Here is a 12,088-nt window from a genome sequence, read left to right as displayed (position 1 = left end):
TAGATGTCATTGTGAGCACTTTACACACCTGAAGTACAATTTAGTCCATTTAGGTTGGGTGGCTCCCAGTTTTCTGTCAAAAAAGTACATTAAAAGTCCTAAAGTATGAATTTACAGGAAAGAAATTAAGCTTTTTAGTTTTTGAATGTGTGGTAGGTTAATGCAAACCTTTCATTTGTAAAGTAACTTCCTGACTGAATTGGAACTGCTCAGCATGCCCAAGTCATAGGCAAAGCAAAGCAAGAAGGAAGCTTGCTATTGAGAAACTAACTAAATGACCTCTTCTCTGAGAGGGAGACCTTTGTATTTCAGGCAAACCCCAGGGAATAACTGAGGTTTCAGTGCAGTTCTGGGACCTGTGCTCCAGAAACTGCCACAATAAACTTTATTCTCATCTGGTGCAATTGAGATTCTTTTTTTATCCCTCACTACCCCTTATATACTGTACTCCTTTAAGAATGAGAACTCGGCACATGAATAAAAAAGCATGTGGCTGTTTCAAGGATGGGATAAACATGATTCAAATTCAGCCACGTGTTTTAGCAACAATTTAGGAAGATGCAACATTATTAGACATTATGATATAAAGATGGAGAGGGAAAACTAGTAGTGGAAATGCGATATCCTATATCATAAAAGCAGAATATGCTAAGTGCCCGATCATCTGGTAGTCCATTCAACCAATCAAAGCATAATATGTTAATGATATGCTAAAGCTGCTCAACCAGTTGCTATGATGGGTACTGACCTCCAGGGGGCAGATGCTCTGACCAGTAGGCTAACTTGCTGCTGGCACCTTGCTGATTAGGACTGAGCGAGATGAACAGGACATGCCTAAAAGCCCTCCTGTGTGCCTCCCCAGCCAAAATCATGCACCAGGGGATCCCTTGGTCTGGCCTGCACCCTCTTACAACCTGGGACCCCTTGGGGAGCCAGTTTTGGCCTGATCTCACTCAACATAGAAGCTGCCCCCTGGTGGTCAGTGCGCTCCCACAGGGGGCGTGCTTCTCAGCCAGAGTGGGCTCACAGATGGTGAGAACAGCAGCAGTGGTGGGAGCTTCTCCTGCCTCCGCAGTAGTGCTAACCATGTCCAACTGCCCTCCCCAGGGCAGCAGGCCTAAGCCGGCAGTTGGACATCTCCTGAGGGCTCTTAGGCTGGGAGAGGGAGCAGGCCGGGCAGCGGGCCTTTAGTTAAAAAATAAAACACCTTGGAAGCTAAACTAAAAACACTGAAGTACTAACATAAGCTAGCTGCCTTTCATTTAATATTCTATGACTGGAAAGGTTCAGTAGATTATTTAAACATTAGCACAAGAAGTATAGACTGATTCTCTCTTGTACTACAGTAGTCATGTCCTCTACATTACAGATGAGGGACCCACAAATCTTGTGGAGTTGAGGTAGGAGATGGTGACAGTCAGTTGAGTTACTGGGCTGAGCACCTGGGTTGCCAGTCCTTTATGAACTCAGACCCTGGCTTTGTCACTGAGAAGCAACGGGGTCTAGATGGACTCTGTCCCCGTTAAGCTGTCACCAGTTTCTAGTCTCCAACTCTGCTACACCAAGTCGTAAGGCCGGTCTCTGGGAGAACCGAGGGAACTCTCAGGTTCCAGGAAGGCCTCTCACCACCCTTTGCTGCCGCACTCTGGCTCAGCTTTATTTATTTAGGTTTTCAAGTAAGATTTCACTTGACAAAACAATTTCATGCCTTCATTTTTTTTTTAAATTTTAAATCACAGAACTAGATAATCTTTTGGGGCTCTTTGCTTTGAAAAAAAAAATTAACAAATGTGATATTCCCCCCCCCCCCCAAAGATTTCCCACCTCCAAAACACACACAAACACACATACATACACACACACACACACACACACACGCAAAACAAACAAAACAAAAAACTGCTTTGAACTGGGTTCTTCCCATGTAATTTTTCTATTGCTTTCCTTTCTTTTTATATACACAGCAACATATTTTCTTTAAGATCTCAATTTGCGTTTTGTGCTTGTCTCTTCAGAGTAAATAGGATAATCGGTGTGTTTCTGTCCCAGCTCTCTATCTTGAAAGGGTATTTAAGGGTTTTTGTGCTTGAAGTCCTAAAATTGTAATTCCAAGGCACAAGCCTCACTTGGTTTTGTTTGATAAATTGCCTTATTTTTATCTAGAAATAGAGGTGAGGGTGGGGTATGAAATGGGCTAAACTCAGTGACCTGAAGAACAAAGGCCACGTTCTCCAAGATTAAAGAAGGAAAGGATCACTGGTCCCACCGGGGCTGGCAGTGGGTATGGTGGGAGGACCTCTGGTCCCACTCTCATCAGTACTCACAGAGGTCCAAGCCGCCCATGGTGTGGTGTGTGGATGGATGTGCAAGCCCTGAGGGACCGCATACCATGAGGCAGAGTCCCTGAGAACAGTCTCAGGCTGGCTTGCAGGAGGAGGAGAGTTCTGTGACTCAGAGCCCAACCCTCCAGTCATCCCAGGCAGCTCAGCCCAGATCAGCTGGCAGCCAGGGGTCTCCTGACGTGTGACTGAGCATAGCCAGGGTCCCAGAGCCACTCACTCGCGAGCAATAAACTGCTATGTTATGTGCCAAGTCCAAAAAGAGAGAGAGGGGGGTGATGATATGGAAGCTGTAATGAATACCAGTACCTGACAGATTGCAGAGCTCTGCTTCCATGGAGCTGGACAGAAGCGCCTTTATGTGTCAATTCTAAAGGTCAGCAAGCTGGACATCCCGCCCCTGTCCGCTAAGCCCCAAATAACCCTCATCAGACTCTTCACATCCCTACATGAAACCTTGTGGGAACCTTCCAATGAATGATGAAAACAGAGTTTTTGACTTTTATAGGTTAGCCCAAAGCTGGAATACTTTTAATTTAGAAATAAAATACTGTGATATTTCTCTAATCTAGTATATAAGACCATGAAGGACTACAAAAGTTAGTACAGATCAATAAAGAAATACGTATATTCCTGTTTGGTAGAAACCTTTGTTTTACTTTTGAAGTTGGTATCAGTTGCTCCTATTTATTTATTAATTCCAATTTGGTAAACATAGGTTATTCAAGCATAAGTATTCTCATTTGGTGAGAGAAAATGGCTGCCCAGGGTCTCAGAACTATGAGTCAGAATTCAAACTACCATTGTATTTCCCTGTAGTTCATATTTCTTCTGCTACACTAAGCTTCTTTCTATGAAATTCTTGCCTGAATTAATTTTGATGATGATAAATATTAGATCGCATAGGATCATTTTACTTAATATTATATTACAATATATTAGGCACGGCAGCTTTGGTAGGACGTGTGCAGAGCTCATGCATGATGTATTTAACCATCACAACACATGGACCAGTGGAGGCTACTGGCCATTTTATAGGTAAGGAAAACAATTTGGAGACAGTAAGTGCCGTATTTTTCGGACCATAAGACGCACCGGACCATAAGACGCACCAGTTTTTAGAGAAGGGAAATAAAGAAAAAAAGATTCTGAAACAAATAGTGTCCTAAAATATTTTATGTGCATTAAAACCCAACATCACAGTCATAAACACATGTAATCAACCCTGTAAACAGCAGCATTTAGAACCATTTTAGAGCCGGGCAAGCACACAGAGACCACACAGAGCCGGGCAAGTAAAAAAACTTTTTTTTAAAGTATATGTGTAGGCTATATTTGGACCATAAGACGCAGGGACTTTTCCCCCCCACTTCTGGGGGGGAAAAAAGTGCGTCTTATGGTCCGAAAAATACGGTAATTTCCCTAAGTCACAGGTGGTAAGTGGTACAGCTGAAACTGGGACACCATAGTGCTTCCGTCTCATTCCTGCTCTAAAAATTGTTGAACGGTACCATTTCATCTTCACCACATGAGGCAATGTCTCATTTATTTATGTATGTATGTATGTATGTGTGTGTGTGTGTGTGTGTGTGTGTATTTTTCCCAGTGGGACACAAAACTGATAAAGAGACTTGTTGTTCTTTCTTGAATTCTCAGATCTTGGGATTGTGACTGTTGCATCTTAATATTTTTTTAAGTTAATAAACAAACTGCTCCTGGTTAAAAAAAAAAAAAAGACTGCAGCTATTCTCTTTCTTTTTCAAATCTCAATTATTGAATTAGACATGGGTGTAAGACTAGACAGAGATTCTAAAAAATCCACCCACCAGATTGCCTCTTTAGAAAGAAAAAAAAAAATAGCATCTTCATGGAGTAATCAGTGACCTGTCCGTGATTCTGAGTTCAGTTTTCCACCCTTGGACGAGTTCACATCATGGTCCTGGGAAAGTCACTGAAGGTATTATTCTGAATATAATTTCACTACTGAGTCAGATTTATGGCACTGAATTTTCCTAAAGATATAACAGCAATTCATGAGAATATGTAATGCATTCAAAGTTAAATAATAGAAGTAAAAATGAAAACATTAAGCAACCTTATGTCCTTATCTCTCCCAAAAAGTAGTTAAGAAAAATTAATCTCTCTATTTTAATTTTAATTAGTGAAATGTCATTAAATGGAGTTTAGCTATGTCACTAATACTATGGCTTGCAATATCAATACTCCTCTTCTGTTTCACCTTTATAAATTATAATAATTTCGCTGTGTCAAAACACAATCAAAGAATGTATTCAGTATACTGGTATTGGTATTCATAATATTTAAATATATTAAATATCATTACTATATTATAAAATGTGAAAAGGGCCAATTTTGTCTTTTTGAGGATGTTAGTACTGTTCTCCATTTTCTCTAGACTATGTATTATTTTAAAATTGGATACATTAAGTTTATACACACACACACACACACACATATATATATGCATATATATATGCATATATATATATATATATATATATATATATAATAGACTTATGTAAATATAACTGAGGTGACATCTACATTTAGTGCTCAGTTCATGAGTTTAATTGTCATAAGATACTCAGATTTTAATTTAATTTTATTTGTGCAGAAAAGAATGGGTGGATCAAATGGGAAATTCCATTTTCCTGTCACTGCCTAGCTGCTGCTGGAGAAAATGGAAAAGTAGAAAGAAGGTAAATGAAGTCTCTGCTCATGTTACATTCAGGCCGTAAGAAAAATGCGGTATCTGCATGGAAGAATGCATTTCCTGACACAGGAATCTGCTCTTCTTCCAGTCATCAAGAACTATAATGCTGAACTAAGAAACATTCTTCTCTCTTTACCGCTCCACTAACTCCCATTGCTGCCAATATTTAAAATAAAACAAGTTTCATAGACACCTCCCAATGGCCTCAAAAATGTCAGGTTTCACAACAGAATTCTCATTAGTGCCAAAAGTAATTTGGGAACAAACACAGTAGAATATAAAATTAAAAAAAAAAAAAGTTTGAGGAAATCTATTATACTGGCCTAAAAGTCACACTGACCTTTGAATAATACATTTTATTTTTACAAACCATAAATGCTAGAATCAATCTATTAGTAAAATTAGGACTGCAAGTCTTTTATTTATAGGCAGAATCTAAATTGTTCTAGTTAAACATATTAGACTAGTTTTGATTCTTTAAAATATGGAATGGTTTTTATTTTCATTTCCTTTTGGAAGGATTTTAAAATTGGGTCCATTTATGACTTAATCAGGCAATGAGTCATGTTGAAGTATACCATGGACCACTGACATATGTTTTTAGAATTATCTCTTTAACTAGTTCCAATGGTAAACTACTGAGAAAGCAAGCCATGGGGACCCTGCATCGGAATTAAACTGCAAATCAATTAGAGCTCCTGAGGAAGTCTGACAGTAAAGCAAAATAGGCCAGCAAAGCCCTCAGGAAGGCTGCAAGATTTTGAAAAATAGTAGCTTATATGCAGTATTCAAACTTTACAAATACAGTAACAACAGAAAAAAAAAAGCTGCTGCAAGTAATAGTTTCCTTAGAAAGGCATCAGGAGCTTATAGGACAGTAACAGGAAGTCAACCCAATATTAACTTCTTCTTGAGATTGAAAAGCTAGAATTTACTCTTTGCTCTCTTCAGTAATAGACTATCTCAGTCAAAAAATTACAACTGACCTCAGATCTTTGCCAGGTCACTGATGGCTTCTCATGTTTTTATTTTTTATTTTTTATTATTTTTTTATTGATTATGATATCACATAATTGTCCTCATCCCCCCATTCCCCTTCCAAACCCCTCCCCAAATATGCCCCCACCCCCCTGTTGTCCATGGCCACTGGCTAGGCTCATATGCATGCACACAAGTTTTTTGGTTGATCTCTCCTCCTTACCCCCACCCTCTCCTACTTTCCCTCTAAGGTTTGACAGTCTGATAGCTGCTTCTCTTTCTCTGGGTCTGTTTTGTTTGATCATTTATATTTGATAATTAAAATTGAGTATTTTTTAAAAGACATCATTAGGGTGTTGCAACTATAAATGTGTATCTTTCCTATTGTTTTCATCTTAGATATTATCCAAAATAATACATAGTGTCCATGCCTACTCTTTGCTAAGCAGTATTTTTAATAGGTTATAAGAATTATTTTATTCTTATGATTACTCTATAAAGTAAGTGTTATCACTGTATCCATTTTTAGGGGGCACAGAGAGATTAACTAACTTGTCTAAGCCCACACAGCTGATATGTGGCAGAGATTGGATTTGAACATATTCAGTCTGGTTCTACAGTCTGTGTGCTGAATGGAAACTAATGCCAAACTACAAACTTTAAATTCCTAATGTCACCTGTTATTATATTTATGCTACCTAATAATTCACAGAACACTTTTGAGCTTCCTTTATTATTTTATTTTTAAAAAATCACAGGTTGAAAAAAATTCCCATATGAATGAATATCCAGTATGTTTTCTTTAAAATGTGACTCAGGTGCTAATGATAAGGCAGCAACAATTTTCATGAAGACAAGTATTATTTATGATAGAATCTTTTCTTTTATGGGATCAATGCTGTCACAACAACAGATGAAATGTCAGGCTCCTCACAACTCTTCAGATTCACAAGTCCTATTGGAGGAGAGGGAGTGCCTTCAAGCTGCAGGGATGTGTGTGCGCTTACATGTGGGGGTGTGTGTGCGCATGCGTGTGTGTGTGTGTGTGTGTGTGTGTGTGTGTGTGTGTGTGTGTGTTTGGAGAGGAAAGTGCAGATTGCTTTGCAGGCCTGGCTCAGGCAGCAGCTACCTGGTTTAGAAGCCAGGCATCTCAATCTATTGTTGTTTTTATTAGGACTTCCCTTCACCCATTTTCCTCATCTATAAAGTGGGAGAACAATGGCATTAACTCTAATGGGATACACACAGCACTGAGCAGATGCTATGAATGAAAGACATGCTTTATCTCCATGGATTCAATCAGTATCAGCATTATTCACCATGAAGCTTTTCCACTGTAAACTCAAATGTGCTTTTCAGAATCTGTGCAATTGTCTTGTAAAAAGCTGTTTGCACAACTTGTTAGTAACGACTGCGAAAGAAGGAATTGTCACTATTATATGTCTGGCTTCATAAAGCACATGGAAGGCATTGTTAAATAATAACATGTTCTGCTCTGCTTACCAAGTTAAAGCAAGTTTCGAATGAAGCATGTGCAGAGGAAATATAGCTGCATATAAGAAACAAGCACAAAAATGTTGGTATTTAAATTTGTGATTTCTATTGCATAACCATCTTAAAAAATAATTTTCTATTGATTTCAGAGAGGAACGGAGAGGGATAGACAGAAACATCAAAGAAAGAATCATTGATTGGCTGCCTCCTGCATGCTCCACACTGGAGATTGAGCCTGCAATCTGGGCATATGCCCTGACTGGGAATTGAAACATGACCTCCTGGTTCATAGGTCAATGATCAACCACTGAGCCACACCAGCCAGGCTATTGCATAACATTTTGTAGATTAATGAACCAAGGGAAGAATGGAAAAAGCCTTGTATTATGGATGAAATATTTTTAAATACTTTCTTTAATGTAAAAACAGATTCATGGTTCTAATGTCATTTATTAGTGTGAATTTAATCAAGTTACTTAAATTTTCTGTGACTTTATCTGTGAAATACACATAATGATCCCTAACCTGATAGATCTGTGATGAGACTAATTAATTAATAACATATACAGCTGTTCTCACAGAGAGTAAGTGCTTAAAGTGCTTAATATTAGCTATAATTTGTATTTCTTCCATAAACTGTTAAACTTTCCACTGGGAGGTTATAACACAAATATCAATTGGTTAGTTCACAGCACCATCCCCCCTCCTCCCAACTTTGTCAACCAAAAAAAAAAAAAAAAAAAAAAAAAAGGGTGGGGGGTGGGGGGGAAGAGGATGCATCCCAAATGGAAGTGGGTATTGGGAGTAAATAGGCTGATATTTCTCTTTCTTTCATAGTCTCTCTTGGTGAGAAATGAAAGCAAAGAAAAAGAAGCCACTAAGTTATTGAAATAGCTATTTATAAAATACTCATCTGTACTCAGACTATGCTACTCATATTTTACAGGCATTTCCAAAACAGCTCTCCGTGTCATGGTTTTCAGGCTATAACTAATAAAGGGGGTTGTTTTTAAACCCTGTGTTCTAGGAGCTGAGCCAGAGACCTTCAGCAGCCTATTGTATTTAATCTCTGGAAATCATTATGAGGAAGCATATTTGTTTTTTATGGCTGTAAATAATAACCACAATCTTAGTGGCCTGAAACAAAACAAATTTATTTCCTTACAGCCCTGGGCATCAGAAGGGCAAACTCCGTTCCACTGGACTGAAAACAACACGTTGGTAGGCCTGGGTTTCTTCCAACATGTCGGAAGGTCTGGTCTAGGGGTGAACTGGTTTCCTGCCTTTTTTGGTTTCTAGAAATAGAATCAATTCTTCAGTTTGTGGCCCTGTCCTTCCTCTTCAAACTCATCATCCAAAACTGTTTCAAACTTGATATCTTCTCTTTATTACTCTGCCCATCTACCTCCCATATACATATAAGATTTCCTCAGTTACACAGGACCCACCTGGAGAATCCAGAATAATCTCTCCATTTTAAATCCTGATTTTAATCACATCTCTGCAGTCCCTTTTAACATGTCAAGAAACATTATTACTAAATTCTGGGAATAGCACATAGCATCTTTGGGGATAAGGGGTTGATTTTCAGTCTACTGCAGGTAGACACTATTCTACTTATTTTGCAGGTGAGAAAAATATAATAATTATTAACTCCAATTGAGAAATACAATTCAAAGAGACTTAATAACTTGCCCAAACTCACCAAACTAAAAGTGGCCATTGACATACTAATGTGGGTCCTTCTGACCTTAATGCTGTTTCTACTACACAATTCTGCCCCCAAAGTAGGAAAGAAAAAGAAAAAAAAAGATCAAGGAAAGGTTCCTTAAGAGTATATTTTAAATTGTCTTATTGGTTAAAATACCTAAGTATTTTTATTGAATGGCTACTATATACTAGTATAAAAGACTCAATTTTAGATGCTGAGAGGATATACAATATGAATCAGCCCTAGTCAGCGCTAGTAATCCCCTATTTTAGCCATATTTCAATGCCTGGAACTCCTAATTCTACATCTACAGTCCTGGACAAATTCAAATATCTAACTGACAACTCTAATTTTGTGTTCTGTACAGTTTTTCAATTTGTCATGTCTGGATCCAAACTTTGGAATCCGTTCCCTGCAAATGAGTTTAATCTCTGAGCCTTCTCCACTTCAGGAAAGAGCATAGCCCTGCTTCTCTCCCTCTGAGCCCACAGCCAACAAATAATCTGATGCCTGAAATTCGTCTCAAAAACATAGCCTGGTTCTATTTCTCTCTCATTATTTTCATTACCCCCAGACTTCTATCTGGTATCTTCAGTTCCACTCTTATATTGCCTCGATCTATTCTCCATACACAAACTCCTCTGAACATAAATTGGATTATGTCAATTCCACAGTAGAATTCTTCAATATCTACCCACCTACCACATTTCAGGCATACCTTGTTCTGTGCAGGACATCTGTGTGCCTGTTGTCCTGGAGTAACTAGTAACAGAGCCTCCATTCACTTCTAACATTCTTCCATAATTCACATAATCCACCATATATTTTAGGGCTTTGTGTAATCTTTTCTCTGCTTATAATTTCTTCCCAGAGCCAAAGCCTTTTTCCCTTAGGACTCATTGGGGTCTGTCCTGGAGTCTCCCCCATAATTACTTTTCTTCAAAAGCTGAACCACAGTGTTTAATCTTAGACTTTATTGTTTTGTTTGCTGAATGTCTGCCCATGCTATTAGGGTATACAGAGAGAAGCAGACTCATGCTGATGTTGTTTACCCCTAGACACTTCAGTCAGCGTAGAACCTGGCACATGGTGGGTATCCACAAAAGATGGATTGAAGGATTAACGGCTAAGTAAACTTGCCATACAGTCAGGGAGTTATGCAAACACACAGTATGCCATTTAAATAATAAAAAAAATTGTTCAAGACACCAATGACCACAACTAATACAGAAGAGGAAGAATTACTTCTGTCCAAAGAGAGAGGTTGACTGGAGAAGGCACTATAAGGGGAGGAAGCGCAGTCGGTGCTGATGAGTAAAAGAGAAACTATGAAAAAGATTTCCAAGGAGAAGAGATGGCATTTGCAAAGGCAAAAAGGTTTAAAACAGTGACTATTTGGGGAACTCAAAGCAATGCTTTTTATTAGAGTATACAGTCTTGCATAAATGATATATTAATGCCATGTATCCCTAAGGACAAAGCCTAAATTATGGAAAAACACTGCAGGAAATATAGAGAGGCACTAAGAAATTTGAAACTTAGCTTTGTTTTCATGTACACTGCTAGGATGCTTTGAGAATTCTTATTGCATATTTAGCTCACCTTATGAATTATAGACATTCTTAGATAAGCAAATCACTTTTTGAAGAGTTATATTTGAAACTTCATTACCATAAAGAATCCTCCCAGTAGTGAGTTTGTCATGCAATATTCACAAAATGACAATACATAATCCATAAGAAGATATATTGAGATTTATGGTATATAAAACTAAACTGGGATTTCCCTTCAAATAATTCTTTTAGTTTTCATTTTAAGAGTTATCTCAAATTTCTTCTTTGAGATATGTATTCCTATTCATTCTTTGATTGCAAAAAAACAACACAAACAAACACAAAAAACAGGCTAAGACTACTAAATTAACACTTTCACATTTATATTACACAACTGCAATGACTATAACTGTATAATTTATAGAATATCAGGTCATATTTTAAAATATATTTTTATTGATTTCAGAGAGGAAAGGAGAAGTAGAGAAAATCATTGATTGCCGTCTCCTGCATGCCACACACTGGGTATTGAGCCTGCCACCCGGGCATGTGTCCTGTCCCAAAATCAAACTATGACCGCCGAGTTCATAGGTAGATGTTCAACGACTGAGCCATATGGGAAATCCAGTCATATTTTGATGTAAGAGTTAAAACAGTGAATCAAAACTCAACTCAGGGCTATATATCTAGAAGGAGAAATTTCTCAAGAAATATCCTTGGTATAGATAACCATAAATGGTTTCCTCAACATAAAAAATGTATACCAGAAATTGGATACTGGTGGACTGCAGGACATGAATGCTCTATTTGGCTCTCAGAGCAGTTCAAAATTTGAGTCAAGATTTAAATTTGGAGAAGTCACATAAACCATCCACCTCTAACCTCTCTTTAAAATAATTGAAAACTGAGAATACTGGGGGAAAACCAGTCTCCTATAGGGGAGTAGTTGTTCTTCAGTCATCAGAATCACCTACCCTGTCAGCCCAGGTTCTGAAATCCAGACCACTTCCCTCATGTGGTTACATACCTGAAACCTTGTGCCAGACCAATAAACCCCCCAACCATTAAAGACCAATTAGCATCATCAAAATGTCTAGGAAAGTATTAAAATTTTCACATTTTGAAATACTGAAAATAGCATGTAATTGTTATTTTCAAAAAAAAATCATCTAAAAATGGGACAATTAAGACATTTAATCTTTTCTTCCTTGGGTTTTGTTTGTTCACTAAATGGCACCAAAACAAATAAAAAGCCAAACAAATTTAGAACATATCTTCA

At 37.9% G+C, this 12,088-nt stretch overlaps 1 protein-coding gene across 2 annotated transcripts in view; it reads right to left on the bottom strand.

Moving 5' to 3' along the window:
* ERBB4 (erb-b2 receptor tyrosine kinase 4) overlaps positions 1-12,088 on the bottom strand; it is an 819,175-nt gene that overhangs the window by 122,376 nt on the left and 684,711 nt on the right. The window lies entirely within an intron of this gene.

Source organism: Pipistrellus kuhlii, unplaced genomic scaffold (genome assembly GCF_014108245.1).
Source record: "Pipistrellus kuhlii isolate mPipKuh1 unplaced genomic scaffold, mPipKuh1.p scaffold_m20_p_7, whole genome shotgun sequence".
Taxonomy (NCBI): Eukaryota; Metazoa; Chordata; class Mammalia; order Chiroptera; family Vespertilionidae; genus Pipistrellus; species Pipistrellus kuhlii.
This window is presented reverse-complemented; position numbering and strand designations above follow the sequence as displayed.